The sequence below is a fragment of the Felis catus genome, chromosome C1 (genome assembly GCF_018350175.1).
Source record: "Felis catus isolate Fca126 chromosome C1, F.catus_Fca126_mat1.0, whole genome shotgun sequence".
NCBI classification, from domain to species: domain Eukaryota; kingdom Metazoa; phylum Chordata; class Mammalia; order Carnivora; family Felidae; genus Felis; species Felis catus.
The window spans coordinates 214237262-214254919 of NC_058375.1; the positions used below are offsets into that span (position 1 = coordinate 214237262).

The 17658-nt window shown below is 48.3% G+C and overlaps 1 long non-coding RNA gene across 2 annotated transcripts; it reads left to right on the plus strand.

Annotated features, from left to right (window-relative positions):
- Positions 1-49: 49 nt before the first annotated feature.
- LOC123379310 lies at positions 50-8366 on the plus strand. 2 transcript variants are annotated; one of them, XR_006583631.1, is made up of 3 exons: positions 50-187; positions 1968-2034; positions 7508-8366. It is a non-coding gene; the product is annotated as an uncharacterized LOC123379310 (long non-coding RNA). The 2 variants fall into 2 exon arrangements; XR_006583632.1 differs by lacking the exon at positions 7508-8366 and adding an exon at positions 3141-3808.
- The last annotated feature ends 9292 nt before the right edge of the window (positions 8367-17658 follow it).

Sequence of the window (17658 nt, forward strand, 5' to 3'; positions counted from 1 at the left end):
CCAGGCTGGAGACACCCCGGAACAGCTTATTTCTAAAATAGAGGCTCCCAGGCTCCGCCTCCGGAGATTCCGGTTCCAGCCGGAGGTTGCTGAGAAGACGAAGACCACACCCCGTCTGCCGGAGTCGGGGGAAGCGGAGCGAGGCCGTGTGTGTGAGCGTCTTAGCACTGCTGGCGGCGAGCGCATAGTGGGTGTCCGTTAAAGGGGAGCTTTTATTATTTTCAGGGTTAGCAGTTAGCCGTTCAAGCCCCTGGGACTGTGTCGGCACAGAGCAGACACCCGATAAATGGCTGGTGAAGCAGCCAGTTCTGGGAGCAAATAGGAAGAGAAGGCGAGGGTGCTAGATCACTCAAATTACCAGGTGGGCAGGCACAGATCTGTTTTTTCTTGACATTTTAATTAAGAAAGTAGAAGTTCAGGGGCTTCTGTGGCGCAGTTCGTAGAGGTCGCCATTCTTGATCTCAGGGTGGGGAGTTTAAGCCCCACGGTGGGCATAAACTTTATATATTTTTTTCAGATATTTTATTTCTTTTTAAAAAATTTAACGCAACCACCAGTAGAATAGCATTGCAATAACATTGCAGTTGCTAGGGGAAAAGAAAAAAAAAAAAAACAACACTTGACTTTCATAGCAAAAGAGAGGAAAGGAAAAACCAGGGGGGAAGCATAAAGTACAATGACAAAGTAACTTCAAACATATTCATTATCATAATGCATTTACATAGGTTTAACTCTTCTGTTACAAGACAACGGTTTTTTTCAAAAGGGGGCGGGGGGGGGGGCGGGGGGGACGCCTGGATGGCTCAGTCGGTTAAGCCTCAGACTTCGACTCAGGTCATGATCTCAGGTTTTGTGAGTTCAAGCCCCTCCTTGCGCTCTGTGCTGACAGCTCAGAGCCTGGAGCCTGCTTCCATTCTGTGTCTCCCTCTCTCTCTGCCCCTCCCCCCTGACAATCTCTCCCTCCCATCTCTCTCTCTGTCTCATAAATAAACATTAAAAATAAATAAATTAAAAATTACAAAAAGCTAGGAGAAGCATAAGGCCCTTAAAATGAACACGAAGTTGAACAGGTCATATGTAAACATGCTGTGATCAGGGAAGGCAAGGTTAAGTGAAATATAAAACTCCACTTCAATTATTCATTGATTCCCTGTCTTTCCTCCATCATCACTATTATTTTTTTAATGCTACCGTGGCTCAGGCACTGTCTTGGGGACCAGGGATCCAGAGAGGAATGGACTAAGCCTCCCCCAAGTACCCCCCCCCCCCCCGGGGAAGGAGAGATGTATTCATTACAACAGGGGTTACATCCACCTTAATGGGTGTTAAAGCCAAGGGCAGCTGAGGAGGAAGCCTTGCTCTCCTCATCTGGGTCACGCCTACGTGTTCCGTGTCTCTCTCCTGCTCCTTCACCTTCATGCTGTGCATTTACCTCGATGCAAGACTCACCTGTCCCTCCCCAGCCGGAAACAATCTCTACCTGTGGTTGTGGGCCCTGCCCCCGGCCACTTCCTCCAGTGGCTGAATGTAATACACAATAAATCTTTCTCTTTTCGCCATTTCCGCTTAGCTAGAAAAGTAAACAACACAAGGGCTCTCTGGGTGGGCACCGAAGTGTCTACAGTTACCTGGCCAGGTGAGGGGTGGCTGAGGGCCCTCCAGGTCCACTTTATCTGAGAAGAGACTAAACACAGAAGTGCTGACATTTGCTCTGGATACTCACCGAGGTCGTTGTAGTCAACTCCCTCTAGAATTCTGGGGGTAAAGTTTCCAGAATGGCTTACATGTCCCAATCCTTACATCCCTGAAGATGGAAGGCGAGGGCTCAGGGCAGCGTGGTCCCATCACATGCCAAGAGGGGATATTTTGTCCCTGTGGAATACTTCTCCAAAGTCCCCAGGGTCAGGGAAATGGGGACAATTCAGACTGAAGCTTGCTTGTGTCTCACTGTTCATTTATGTCCACAGGGCAATTGTTCAGCTAGGCTGAGGCTCCAGAGGAACTTGCCAGCTGCCTGCCCATCAGCTCTTGGTGGTAAGCATGGAAGTGCTGGTCTGGAGGCACTTGGGTGGCTCAGTTGGTTGAGCATCCGACTTTGGCTCAGGTCATGATCTCACAGTTTGTGGGTTCGAGCCCCGCGTCAGGCTCTGTGCTGACAGCTCAGAGCCTGGAGCCTGCTTCGGATTCTGTCTCCCTCTCTCTCTGCCCCTCCCCTGCTCACACTCTGTCTCTCTCTCTCCCTCTCTCTCTCTCAAAAATAAAAATTAAAAATTAAAAAAATAAAAAAGTGCTGGTCTGAAGAGGAAAAGGATGGGGCACCTGGGTGGCCCAATCAATTAAGCATCTGACTCATTTTCAGCTCAGGTCACGATCGCATGGTTCGTGGGTTTGAGCCCTGAGTCGGGCTCTGTGCTGACAGCAAGGAACCTGCTTGGGATTCTGTGTCTCCCTCTCTCTCTTTCTCTCTCAAATATAAATACATACATACATACATTTACAAATATTTTTTAAAATTTTGATAATCGACATCAGGCTCCATGCTGACAGTTTGGAACCTGCTGGGGATACTGTCTCTCTCCTCTCTCCCTGCCCCTCCTGCTCTCTCTCTGTCAAAATAAAACAAACTTTAACAACAACAACAACAACAAATTTTAATGAAGAGGAGGAGGAGAACGAGGGGGCTGTCAGCAGAGGAGGACGCCCTTCCTCACTCCAAAATCCGGACCTAGAAATGCAGAGGGCTGGGAGCAGATGCAGGCCGAAATCCAAAGGCCCCTGAGGCCGTCTTGAGGGGATGGGAGGAGGGAGGACCAGGATCCAGGATGAGGGTAGATAGGAGGTCAGGGAGGGTGCGTTCTGCAACACCTGGGGAACTTGATTTGGCCCAGACTCTCCTCACGGAGGGTACTGCCTATGGGAAGGCAGGAAGTGAGGGAAGCTGGCCTCTTGTCAGTCTGGCCTGGCTTGATCTGTGGCCCCTGATGTCTGTGCACCTGGCCAGGTGACTTTCAAGACGCATAAGGCCAATTCTGTGGCATGAGCCTGACACCAGGGAGATTTGCAGTGAAACCTTCATGCTACATGTCTCTACCAGCGTAATGGCTGTGTCCTCACATTTGCCCCTTTTTCTTTTGTGCCAGGGTTTCAACCTGGGGTCCATGGGCCCCCAGGCAGCTGTGGAGAGAATCAGGGGGGGTGTAAACTTGGATTGGAAAAAAATTACATCTTCGTCTTCATTAACTTCCAATGGAAATCTAGAGTTTTCTTCAATTGTGTATGCCAGCAACCTAGCAGGAATTGTATCACCTTGCAATCATTACGGGGATCTTCAAAATACCATTTATGTTACTCTGTTTTTTGTTGTTGTTTTTTTTTAAATGTTTTATTTATTTTTGAGACAGAGAGAGACAGAGCATGAGCAAGGGAGGGGCAGAGACAGAGGGAGACACAGAATGTGAAACAGGCTCCAGGCCCTGAGCCATCAGCACAGAGCCTGACGCAGGGCTCGAACCCACAAACCACGAGATCATGACCTGAGCCAAAGTCGGATGCTCAACCGACTGAGCCACCCAGGCACCCCTATGTTACTCTGTTTTGAAAATACTGACACTATTATGCTGCTAATGGATTAACCAAGAAGCACCACATAACACACTTTCACATACTTTAATCATTGTATTTCAATAAAATTAGTTTCCTTTGTAGTTCTATGTGGGTTGTCTTTCTCTTCTGCATTTAAAAATATTCTAGAAGAAGGGCACCTGGGTGGCTCAGTCGGTTGAGCGTCCGACTTTGGCTCAGGTCATGGTCTTGTGGTTCATGAGTTTGGGCCCCGCATCGGGCTCTGTGCTAACAAACAGCTCAGAGCCTGGAGCCTCCTTTGGATTCTGTGTGTGTGTCTCTCTCTCCCCCTCCTCTGCTCATGCTCTGCCTCTCTCTGTCTCTCAAAAATAAATAAACGTTAAAAAACAATTTTTTTTTAAATATTCTAGAAGAGTCCATAGGTGAACATGCCTGCAGGTCAGGGCAGGAGGAAGATCAAGTGCCCCAAATTCCATCTTCTTTTGTTGTTTCTGTGTCCCTGAGAACCCAACTGATGAGGCCCAGTCAGACCCAGAGGGAGCAGTCTCCAGGCCCCATCTGTAGGGATGAGGGAACTAGAATGACCACCCACCTCACCAGGCCCCCCACCCCTGCCCCCTGGGTCTCCAGGGGCCCCTTGACCCCACAAGCATGCTGGGAGAGGGATCCATCCTGAGAAAATGACAGCCTTGGTGAGTCGGTCTAAAGCTCTAAACCCCGGAGAGGACGCTTGTTCTGCCGGTCCACAGTGGCATCCTGGAAGGGGGCTGTCCACCCCCAAAGTCCCGCACATTACCTGTGTAATAGGACCTTCCATAGCTAGAGGGCCCCAGTTGCCCGGGGAATGAGGGAATCACGGACAAGGCCCAGCCCAGGCCCGGCTCTGTGTGGCCGCGGTTGGGAGAGCAGCAGCGAACTCAGGGTGGCCAGCGTGCTCCCAGCTACTCAAGGGCCAGGTGGGGCCACTTCTGCATCGGAATCTCCCTCCCTCGGGCAGGGCAGTTCTGTGTGTCCTCCCAAACTTCAGAGTTTCCAAGAACTAAATCTGAAAGCCCTGAGGCAGCGGTGGTTCCAGAGAAGCACTACTGACAGGAAGCCCTTCAGACGTCCAAGAACGAGGGAGGGCAGGTAGGAGACCCAGGCGCCCAGGGGTTCCACCAGCCAACAAGCCAGGAGACTTAGGAACCCATCTGCCACATGGTCTCCGGTGACCTCCAACAGGGGGCAGCCTTCTGAGGCTTCCTGGGGCCGTGCTCTCCCAACTTGGTGTAGGCCTCCTCAGACCAGCACCCAGGTGTCCGAAAGAGCAAGTGGCCAACAGGGGACGGCGTTCAGCCCCAAACCAGCCTGCCTGGCCCTTTACCTGCCCGACCCCCAATGTGGAAATCTTAACCCCAGACAGGAATCACGGCGTCAGAGTCTGTGGCCTTTCAGCCTCACCCCATCCTAAATTCTGAGTGACACCAGATCTCCTGGGCTTGGAGCACCACCCCTGCACTGGATTTCTCCCTCTTTTGGATATTTTACTGATACAAAATCAAGCATGAACTTCAAAAGACACCAGTAAGAAAATTCAAAGGCAAGCCACAGACTGGGAGCAAATATTCACAATACGTATATCTGGCCAAGCACTCGTATCCAGAGTACATAAAGAACTTTTACAACTCCGCAATAAGACAAACAACCCAAAGGAAATGGGCAAAAGGTTTGAACAAGCACTTCACCAAAGACATATACGGATGGCCCGTAAAGACAAGAAAAACTGGTCACTATCATTAGTCACCAGGCAGATGCCACTTCAAACCACAGCGAGACACCATTCCTCACCCAGTAGAATGGCTACGATTTGAAAGACCAACCAGACCAAGTATTGTGAGGCTATGGAGCAAATGAAACAAGCACACACTGTCCCCAGGAATATGAATGCTACATCATTTTGGAGAACCGATTGGCAGTCTCTTCAAAATTGAACCGTTATACTTAACTTATGCCATCCCGTTCCTAGGTAGTTAGACAGAAGAAATGAAAACGTATGTCCAAAGATGCATATGCAAATTTCCACAGCAGCTTTAGGAGTAATAGCCCCAAATTGAAAAACAATCCCGAAGCTCATTGTTCTATTCCCTTAGGGGTGCCGTAACAAAACACCACAGACTGGGGGGGCTTATAAACAACAGAATTTTGGGGCGCCTGGGTGGCTCAGTCAGTTGGGCGTCCGACTTCAGCTCAGGTCACGATCTCGCGGTCCATGAGTTCGAGCCCCGCGTCGGGCTCTGGGCTGATGGCTCAGAGCCTGGAGCCTGCTTCCGATTCTGTGTCTCCCTCTCTCTCTCTCTGCCCCTCCCCCGTTCATGCTCTGTCTCTCTCTGTCTCAAAAATAAATAAACATTAAAAAAAAATTAAAAACAAAACAAAACAGAATTTTATATCTCACACTTCTGGAGGCTGGGAAGTCCATGGTCAATGTGCTGACAGATTTGGTGTCTGGTGAGAACTTGTTTCCTGGTTCAGGGATGGACGTCTCTTTTCTGTGTCCTCACTTGGCTGAAGCAGGAAGGGATCTCTCTGGGGTCTCTTTTACAAGGCATTAACCCCATTCAGGAGGGCTTTATCCCCATGACCTAATCACCTCCAAATACCATCACATATAAATGGGGGGGGGGGGACATCAGCCTATCACACTCATCATGAGTGATGAGTAGATAAATCTCTCAAAACAAAAATTCATTGAAATAGAAAATTCTAGAATAGGCGAAATGAATGGAAAGTGGCAGAAAAGAGATCCAGATCACCGGCGTTCTGGTGTATTGCCACCCACCCACCATGAGCATGCTCCCCTTGGTGGGCACACCCTCCCGTCCTTGCCAAACTACCAGCTCCAGTCCTTCCTCCCTGCAGAGGCTTTTCCTGACCCCTCGGTGTCCAGAGGTTGGGGGGAGAGCCTTCCTGCATCACAGCACTTTGCCCCGTTGTGACCCTGGGGCCTGGCACAAAGAATCCCTCAACTATTGTTATTTAATGAGTGAATGAAAAAAAGATCATTCTAGAGTTGTGGAGACTGAGAGTAGAAGGTCATTTCCCCAAGTTCACCCAAATTAGCAGGTGACTTGGCCCCTAGCACTTCGTCCTGGAGTTCTCTTTACTGGAGGACAGGCTGGGGGGAGGGTGGGGGGGGGCTGCACAAGCCTGCAGGGATGGGCTCAGGGCTGGGTTCAGGATCAGACGTCAGATATACCTAGGTTTGGTCCTCTCCTGCAACCAGCTATGCGCGTCTGGGCCAGACACTTGCTTCTCTAAACCTCAGTGAAGTGAGCAAATACCACTCACCTCAGGGCGGCGTGGGGCTTGAAGCTTGTAGGACAGGGCTGAGCCCTCTTCAGGGAGGTGAGGATCAGGGCAGAGGAATCATTCACTCATTCTTTGTTGCTGTTTTTGTAATTAGGAAAAATGAGACAAAGAACCCTGCGTCGTTCAATAGTCGATTAAGTTGATTGCTTTTCTGTTACTTAGAGGAAGAAATTATTCTTTTTTTAGGTTTTATTGTGGGGGAGGGACAAAGAGAGAGGGGGACAGAAGATCCAAAGTGGGCTCCGTGCTGACAGCAGGGAGCCTGATGTGGGGCTTGAACTCACAAACCCTCAGATCATGACCTAAGCTGACGTTCGGTCAGATGCTCAGCTGACTGAGCCACCCCGGCTCCCCTAGAAGAAGAAATTATTCTGTCACAATCCCTCCAACTACGCCCCACCTTCTTCCTATTTGTATACTTATGTGTTTAACTGTATATAGTCTTACATATGTAGTTACATATGGTGATAGATAGTATATACATTTAAGTTTTCTTCTTACAGGGTCAGAGTTTATATCGTGTATATATCCACCCAAGTAACCATGACTCCTCCTTGCCTTTGATCTTTATATTTAGGTAGGTTTGGTACTCACCACCAGACCTTCTGCTATAGCTTCAGCACGCCTGGTCTTGTTTGTTTGGATTTATCCCTGGTTGGTGCTGTCTGGCACAGAAGAGGTTTGTTTTTTCTGGAAGAGGTCATGGTGCTGCATTCCCTGAGCGTCTGTCTGCATGATGCCTGATCTTTGCAGGAACGCTTTGCTGGGCAACACTTTTTAAAAGTGTAGTCATCTTTTTTTTTTTTTAATTAGATTTTATTGAGGCACAACATTGTCCAGCTGTTTGCTGTGGTGTCACGAACCACCTCAACACTAGTGTCACGTTCATGGCAGTAGCATTCACAACGGCCAAAAGGCGGAAGCAACCCAAGTGTCCGTCAGCAGACAAATGCATCGACACAAGGTGATCCGTGTGTAGGAAAGACTCTTATTTGGTCTTGGTAAGGAAGGAATGCCTGGCACGTGCTGCCGCCTGGATCAAACTTAAGGACAAGATGCTAAGTGAAATGAGCCAGTCACCAAAAGAAGCACAAATCCTATGTGATCCTTCTAATATGAGCTTCCTAGAGTAGTCAGGTCCATAGACACAGAAAGTACGGCGGTTGCCACAGGCAACAGGGAGAGGAAAAGGGGAGCTGTTCTTGGTAGGTATAGAGTTTCCGTTTTTCAAGATGAAAACGTTCTGGAATCTGTTGCATAACTCTGTGAATATACTTAATTCTGTGCTGTACAGTTAACAATGACAAAGACGATAATTTTTTTTTTAAACTGTATTTATTTGTTTTGAGAGAGAGACGGCTCAAGCAGGGGAGAGGCAGAGAAAGAAGGAGAGAGAGAATCCCAAGCAGGCTCCACACTGTCAGCGCAGACCCTGATGTGAGGCTCAGCTCACCAACCCTGAGATCACGACCTGAGTCAAAATCAAGAGTTGGACCCTTAACTGAGCCACCCAGAAGCCCCAAGATGATAGATTTTATGTTATGTGTTTTTTCCAATTTTTAAAAGCATAGTAACGTAAGACAGGCCCCTCCATTTTATTGTGTTCCTGGGCAATCTGGGTCAGGGGTTTGGGCCCAGGGAAGGTGGCTCTTCTCTGCTCCAGAATGTGCGGGACCTGAGCTGGGGTGACCTCAGTGGCTGGGGCCGGAGAATATCCATCTGAGCCGATTTCTTGACTCGTACGCGTGGCGTCTGGGCTGGACAGATCTGGGTTGCGGCCGCGCAATCTCCAGTCTGGCACTGCAGGGAAGCCAGACTTGTCACAGGGTGACTCAGGCCTGCAAGAAGGAGCACTCCCAGCAGGCAAGGGGTGGCCTTTTATGGCCACCTCTCGGAAGCGATGTCACGTCACTTCCATCAGATTCTTTTGATCCACCTGGCACAAGAACACACCCAAGTTCAAGGGCTGGGGACTTAGACCCCACCTCTCAATGGGAGGAGTATCAAGTCATTTGTGTTGTCGTTTTGATTGACTGATTTTACTTTGTAAAGATTTTTTAATGTTTATTTATTTTTGAGACAGAGAGAGAGAGAGAGAGCATGCGCATGAACAGGGAGGAGCAGAGAGAGAGGGAGACACAGAATCTGAAGCAGGCTCCAGGCTCTGAGCTGTCAGCACAGAGCCCGACATGGCACTCGAACTCAGAAACCCTGATCATGACCTGAGCTGAAGTCGGACGCTTAACTGAGCCACCCAGGCGCCCCTAAAGATTTTATTTTTAAGTAATCTCTCCACCCAATGTGGGGCTTGAACTTACAACCTTGAGATCAAGAGTTGTGTGCTCTTATGGGATCATGTTTTAAAACCACCACAGGGGCGCCTGTGGGGCTCAGTCAGTTGAGCATCCAGCTTCAGCTTAGTTCGTGATGTCGCAGTTCCTGAGTTCAAGCCCCACGTAGGCTCACTGCTCTCAGCGCAGAGCCTGCTTTGGATCCTCTGTCCCCCTCTCTCTCTCTGTCTCTCCCCTGCTCATGCTCTCTCAAAAAAATAACAAAAAACAAAAAAACAAAACAAACAAAAAAAAAAACATACCATTAAAAAAAATTACTAAAGGGGCACCTGGTGGCTCAGTCGATTAAGTGTCTGACCTCGGCTCAGGTCATGATCTCACAGTGTGTGAGTTCGAGCCCCACGTCGGGCTCTGTGCTGACAGCTCAGAGCCTGGAGCCTGTTTCAGATTCTGTGTCTCCTTTCTCTCTGCCCCTCCCCACTTTACACTTTGTCTCTCAAAAATGAATAAACATTAAAAAAAAATTTTTTTAAATAACTAAAATAAAACCACCACAAACATAAGTACACAAAAGTACACAGAGCGTGAACATGCTGCTTGGTGAAATGTCGCCGAGTGAAGCACTTCAGGTTACCAACCAGATGGAACCAGATGGAGACACAGAACACCACCAGGAACTCAGGTATCCCTCTTGTGTCTCCTCCCATCCGCTCCCCCCAACCCTCACCTCTGACTCCCAACGCTAAAGGTTAGAGGTGTAAGGGAGGGAAGAATACCTTCTAGGTTCTCAGCTGGGGCTCTGTAACAACAGACAGATCAGTGAGCGGAAAGCATACACGTCTATCTAACAAAAGTTTTATGTGACATGAGAGTTTCGAGTGACGTGAGAGGAAACGAAGACCCGAAGTTCAACTTGAATATTTTGATGTTGAATCTGATGGTGATGAAGAGTGAAAAATCATGGGAAAATGTGATGAGACAAAGGGGTGTGAGCTCAGGGTGGTGAACTGGGGAAACAAGGCTGGTTTGTTCGCATTCTTCTTGGCATCCTGGAGATAAAGACGTTCTTCCCCTGGGTACCGGGAGGGCACCTGTCACCTGGGGTCTATGACCTCCTTCGGGTTAAGGTCAAAAAGTCCTTCCTGCACCTTTTATTTTTCAAATTCCTTCAGTTGAAATTATTCAATATGCCCAGTTGCCATATTTTGGGGTAGCGTTTCTTGAAGTCCATCAACAGCTATGAATATTTTTTTTAATTTTTTTTTAACGTTTATTTATTTTTGAGATAGCATGAACAGGGGAGGAGCAGAGAGAGAGGGAGACACAGAATCCGAAGCAGGCTCCAGGCTCTGAGCTATCAGCACAGAGCCCGACGCAGGGCTCGAACTCACGGACCGCGAAATCATGACCTGAGCTGAAGTCGGCCGCTCAACCGACTGAGCCACCCAGGCGCCCCTATAAATATTTTTAAACATGTCCCCCTGGATTCTCATCTCTGAATTCCTCTAAGATATATACCTACTGGTAGCAAAATGTGCGAATCACATGGTTGTGCCAGTTTACAGTCTCGCCAGTGGTGTATGAGACTATTTATTGTCCACATCCAGCCAAACCAAGCTTTGTCCGCTTTTTTTTTTTTTTAAAGTAGGCTCCACCCCCAACATGAGGGCTTGAACTCACCACCCCGAGACCAAGATCTACAGGCTCCGCTAAGTGAGCCCACCAGGCGCCCCTTGTCTGGTCTTTTAATGTTTACTAATCCGACGAGTAGGAAATGTTCTTCCATCGCGGTTGTAATTTGCGTCTCATTTCCCTGATTACCAGTGAGGCAGAGCCTCGGTCCACGTTTATCAACCATTCAGATTGCCTCTTCTGTGACCTGCCTGTTCGTCCCAATGTCTGCAATTCATGATTGCAAATTTCAGCACAGACAACGGAACGTCATGCATGTGCCAGTTCCTTAAGCCTTTCTTTACTCAGTATTGACAATGCTCAGCGCAAGATGTGGACTGATCGGAACCCCCTGCGTTTTTGGGGGGAACGTCCAGAGATGCGGCCACTGTGGGAAATACTCTGCCAGCTTCCCAGAAACGTTACACAGAGTTATCAGACAGCCCAGCAATTCCAGGTCCTAGGAGTATCTCCAAGAGAAGTGAAACCAAATGTCAACGCAGCAAAGCGCGTGTTCCTAGCAGCATTATCCAGGCTAGCTAGAAAATGGAAACCGCTCAATGTCCATCAGCAAATGAATGGGTAAACAAACAGTGGTCCATCCACACAATTGAATATTGTCCTCCGTGAAAAGGAATGAAGTGCTGGTAAATTCTCCAACTTAGATGAGCCTCAAGAACATTATGAGAAGTGAAAGGAGCCAGACACAAAAGTTCCTAAAATGGTATGATTGGTTGTAGGTGAAATATTCAGAATAGGCAAATCCATGGAGACAGAAAGCATGTTAGTGGGCTAGAAGGAGGAGGGTATAGGGAGTGATTACTTAATGGGTACAGAATGTTCTTAAATTTTACCTTAATTAAAAAAAAACACACACACAGTTCACAGGTAGGGGCCAATATGATATCAAAAGGGTCTCAGTCCAGATGTGGCTAATGTAAATCTTTCTGTTACCCGTATCTCGATCAATAACCAAAGCTCGACTTGGCAACAACCTATATCGGCAGGGTGACAGTAATTCAATACCTGCTAAGTGCTTTGCATGCAATCAGCATCACAACATCCTTGTATGTCTTGTGGGTAGTATGATCTCTGTGATATATATAAGAAAACAGAAGTTCAGAGAGGTTAAGTAACTTACTCAAAGTCACCCAGCCTTTGAGTGACAAATCAGGATTTATATCACTGCCCTCCTCCGCGCACCTCTGTCCCCATAACTGAGGGCTCCTGGTTCCGTGTCTAAAGGGAAGAGCCATCGGTCAAGCAACCAACTTTGGCTCAGGTCATGATCTTGCAGTTGGTGAGTCCAAGCCCTGCATCGGGCTCACTGCTATCCGCCCAGAGCCTGCTTCATATCCTCTGTCCCCCCATCTCTCTGCCCCTACCCTGCTTTCGCTCTCTATCAAAATAAATAAACATTAAAAAGTATTTACTAAAAAAATTGTTTAATGTTTATTTATTTTTGAGAGTGAGAGAGAGACAGCCCAAGTAGGGTAGGGGCAGAGACAGAGAGAGACACACACGAATACGAAATAGGCTCCAGGCTCTGAGCCGTCAGCACAGAGCCAGACGAGGGGCTTGAACCCCGACCGGCAAGATCATGACCTGAGCCGAAGTCAGAGACAACTGACTAAGCCATCCAGGCGCCCCAAAAAATATTTAAAAGGAAGAGCCAAAATAATCACACTTCATTAATCCCCCAAGTTCGCAGGCAGTCTTCACATGTAGCATAGGATAAGACGGCCTTTGGGGCTCTAATAATAATAAAGTGTAATTTCCTCAAACTTCTTAAGAAACGGTCTCATCAGCAGGTTCCTGGCAACAAGGCAAACTTTGAACCTCAGGAGTGTTCCCTCTGCATCGGGGAGCAGCTACACCCACACCCGCACCCACACCCATGAGCTTCCTGCCACGGCTGCTGGGGCCCCAGACTGAAACATGGAAGGACACTCAAGAACTGGGACCAGAGGCACACTCTGGTCTTTATTTTCGGATCTTATCCCTGAAAGGTCTAGCATCCATGGAGCACTGGGTCAGATCTGGGTGGATCCAAATGGGCGGGTTCAGACCAGAAGGACTGGAGGCCAGAGAGGAGGCCAGACAGGAATGTCTGGGCAGCAGACCTTCTCCCCAGCTGAGGGCAGAGGGAGGGAGCTGACTGCTTGATGTATCTCTTAGTCCTGGGTTTCTAAAATGGCAGCGACCAGCCACCGGTGTTACTGAGCGTTTGAAATGTGGCTAGACGGATTGAAATGAGCTAATAAGTGTAAAATATACCCCAAATTTCGATGCCGTGCTGCAAAATAAAATAACGTAAAATATCTCATTAATATTTTTTGTATTGACTAGGGGCGCCTGGGTGGCTCAGTAGGTTAAGTGACTGACTCTTGATTTTGGCTCAGATTATGATCTCCAGGTCACAGTCGCCATGTCTGGCTCCCACTGGATGTGGCGCCCGCTTGGGATGCCTTCTCTACCTCTGCTCCTCCCCAAGTCCCGCCCGGGTTCACGTATGGTCTCTCTCTCAAAAAAAAAAAAAAAAATTTTTATATTGATTACATGTTAAGATAATATTTGGCATGTATTGAGTTAAATAAAACATTATGATCATTAATTTCACCTGTTTTCTTAGACATACTTTTAAAATGTGGCTACGAGAAAAAATACACATTCTAAAGTAAAAATTATTCATTGTTTCTCTTGGACGGCAATATTTTGGACCAACCCCTCGGCCTGGGTGAGTAAACAGAGGCTGGATGGACAGAGGGCGAGGCCCCTTAAGGCGAAGACACTGCCGGATTGCCTTTCTGGGCGGTGCCCAGAGGTGGGGGGAGGGGAGAGAATACGGTGGCCTCAGGGGGCGGGACCAACAGTTGACTGAGTGGGTGAGCTTTAGGAGGAAAAGCCTCTCCAGGCCTGAAGGGCTTGGGTGGGGAGAAGATGGGGCAGGGGGGGGGGGGGGGGGGGAGTGGATTATCTTCCAGCAGCCACTGGCTGGAATCCTCAGGCCGGTGGGAGAGTCAACCCTGTAGGATTCATTTTTGCCCACTCCTAATTCTTTGTTGTTGCACCTATCAGGTGAGAGTTAGGGAGGTGAATATCTCCTCTGCTAGCAGATTTCACCATCTGGAGGCTCTTTAGTCTGAGCTCATTGCCCCCTGGGGGGCTCCCTGGTAGGTCCCCAGGGTCACAGACATAGACACCTGGAGCCCAAGGAGCCTGGGGACCTGGCCTCACCCGGGGTTGGAGCCTCTGGGTCTGGCCCGGGGCTTAGAGTCAGATTTAAAATACTCCCCAGCTTTCCCCGTATCTGCACCCCTCTTGTCGCTGCTTTCTACCTTGTTTGGAATCTGAATCCTAACAAGAATTATTAACTCTGGGCACCTGGGTGGCTCAGTGGGTTGAGCGTCTGATTTTGGCTCCGGTCACGATCTCAGTTTGTGAGTTCAAGCCCCGGCATCAGGCTCTGTGCTGACAGCTCAGAGCCTGGAGCCTGCTTCGGATTCTATGTTTCCCTTTCTCTCTGCCCCTCCCCTGCTCATGCTCTGCCTCTCAGAAGTAAATTAATGTTGGAAAAAAATAAATTTAAGAATTATTAACCCCCAGAATAAAATAAAATAGAACAAACCAAAATAAAAATACTCCCAGCTTTTGCTCCCTGGTTCTCTGCCAGGAAGATCTCCTGGCACTGTGCCAACAGGAGTCTTCTAGGGCCTGGCCAGGGGGTCCCTTGGAGGTAAGGTGCTGTTAGAGATTCTTTTATACTTGCTGGACAAAAGAGAAAGGTGAGAAACCCCAAGTAGGCAGTGCCTGTGGCTCCCTGCCCCAATCAGCCCTGGGGAGGTGGGGGGATGCAGCCAGCCTGGGGACAGGAGTCACTTTCAGCGTTTCCCAAACAAAAGCAAAGACCTGAAACTCTCTCTCTGGGGGGGGACATCCCTGGAGAAAAGGAAGAAGTAATTGAGAGTCCTAGGGAAGAGTTAGAGGAAAGTAGATGGATTCTGACATCAAGGGAGGAATCCTTCCAGCCTGAATTGTTCTCATTCTGAGTACTCAGCTCACTTTCTGCTGTCCATCATTTAAGTGTCACCTCCTAGCGGTGACACTTTCTGCTGGCCATTTTGTAGCCCCGCGAAGGGGTACAAGAGCACCTGGCTCCGCGGGTCCCAAACAGACCAGGTTCTGCCACTTGCCGCTGGCAAAATCCACAGGCAGAGGGAGGACGGTGGTGACGCAAGAGAGGAATTATTTCCACGAGGCCAACACCAGGAAGACAGCTGGCCACCTGCTCAAAGACTGCTTCCCAAGTGTCAAAAATACTTCCAGGTTTACAGAAGGAAAACGTGCAGGGTGCCTGGGCGGCTCAGTCGGTTGAGCGTCCGATTTCGGCTCAGGTCATGATCTCATGTCTTGCGGGGTTGAGCCCCGTGTCGGGCTCGGTGCTGACAGCTCAGAGCCTGGAGCCTGCTTTGGATTCTGTGTCTCCCTCTCTGTCTGCCCCTTCCCTGCTCACTCGGTCTTTCTCTCTCTCAAAAATAAACATTAAAAAAAAATATATAGAAGGAAAATGTGTGTATGTGCAGGTAGGCGGCGAAGATCAAATCCATCATTGTGTGGGGTCAGTCCCATGGTCTTCCTGGCTCTGCACAGTACTTATTGATTGAGGGGTAGTTCAGGTTCCCATCTGGGGATGCTTTGCCTGCAGGGTGTTTTGCCTGAATTAAGAGAGAAGCTGGAAAGGAGAACTTTCAACTTTCAGCTTATCAACGAGAAAGTTTGAGGTCAAAATGGAAGTACCTGAAAGCCACCTTCAAGTTTACCTGAGGTTTCACCACGTCTCCCACCCACATCCTAGACTCGGCTCTGCTTTTCGTCTTGGTCCTTATCATCATCTAACATATACCTCGTGTTTGCATTTATCTTGTTGACTGTTCCCCCAACCCCTTCCCCCTTCCCCCGCTAGAATGTAGACCATGAGGGCTGGGACCTTGTTACATTTTGAGGAATAGCCAGAAACAACTACACAGGGACCTGGCCCTGAGTTCATATTTGTTGAATGAATGAATGAATGAATGAATGAGGTTTTACAATTTTTAACCTAACAGGCTCGGCTCACTTCGGTGCTGTGTGGACAGCAGAGGGCAGAATCAACTTGGACACCCATCAACAGGGCATGCTTTCTTCTACGTAGAGAGTAGATTACTTGGCTGCCATTAAAAGAAATAAGATAGATTAATGTTTCTGAAAATGTGGTCCACAGATCTCTGGGAACTGTTCTGTGATACTAACACATGATTTGCTTTATGCATCTTCCAATAGGTTGACACTTGCACCAATGGTATTTTTTTTAGTACTTTTTAATTTCTTTTTGTTTAATGTTTTTTTATTTACTTTTGAGACAGAGAGAGACAAAGCATAAGCCGGAGAGGGGAAGAGAGAGAGGGAGACACAGAATCGGAAGCAGGCTCCAGCTCTAAGCTGTCAGCACAGAGCCCGACGTGGGGCTCAAACTCACGGACTGTGAGATCATGACCTGAGCTGAAGTCGGCCGCTCAACCGACTGAGCCACCCAGGGACCCCTGAACCATGGTGTTTTGGCCTAAATCAAGGCAGTGGCACCAAACCCTACTAGAGTCATTATATTCTTCACCTTCAGGCACTCCTGGTTTTTGTTTTGTTTTGTTTTGTTTTCCTTCCTTTTGTTTTGTTAATGCACTTTTGGAAGTGGATTCCAACTACCTCCATTTTGACTTCATACTTTTTTTTTAAATTTTATTTTATGACTTCATACTTTTTAATTGATAAATTCTTCTTTCCAGCTTATCTCTTAAGTCAGGCAAAACACCCTGCAGACAAAGCATCCTCTAATGGGAGCCTAAACTACCCCCTCAAGCAATAAGTACTGTCCTGAGCCAGGAAGACCCCAGGGGACACACCCCACACAATGATGGATTTGACCTTCACTGATACCTGCACACTCCCAGGCATCTCTGTCCCACCTCTTCTTGATTTTTTAAGGAATGTGTGTGTGTGTGTGTGTGTGTGTGTGTGTGTGTGTGTGTGTTTTATTTATTTCTTTTGAGAGAGAGAGATTGAGAGAGAGACTGAGCACGTGAGCAGGGAGGGGCAGAGAGGGAAGGAGAAAGAAAATCCCAAGCTGTCAGCACAGAGCTGGGAGTGGGGCTCAAACTCCTGACCTCTAGATCATGACCCCAGCTGAAAACCAGGAGTAGGATGCACATAACCTACTGAGCCAGCCAGTCACCCCCACATTCTTTATATAAACCCGGAAGTATTTTCGGCACTTGGGAGACGGTCTTTAATCGTCCTCTGTCTTCCTGGTGTCAGCCTCATGGAAATAATTCCTCCCTTGCTTCACCACTGTCCTCCCTCTGCCTTTGGAATTTGTCAGAGGCAAGTGGCTGAACCTGGTCTGTTTGGCACCCCTACGGTGCCAGTTCACTTTCACTTAAGAATGTTTTTGAGGAAGGAGGGGCGCCTGGGTGGCTCAGTCGGTTAGGCTCAGGTCATAATCTCACGGTTTGTGGGTTCGAGCCCCGCATCGGGCTCTGGGCTGACAGCTCAGAGCCTGGAACCTGCTTCGGATTCTGGGTCTCCCTCTCTCTCTGTCCCTCCCCCACTCTCTCGCGCTCTCTCTCTCTCTCAAAAAATAAAATAAAGATTTTAAAAGAATAAGAATGATGTTCGTGAAGGAGAACTTTTAATAAAAAAAAATTTGGATCCTTCAGTACATGTCTTTTTTAGC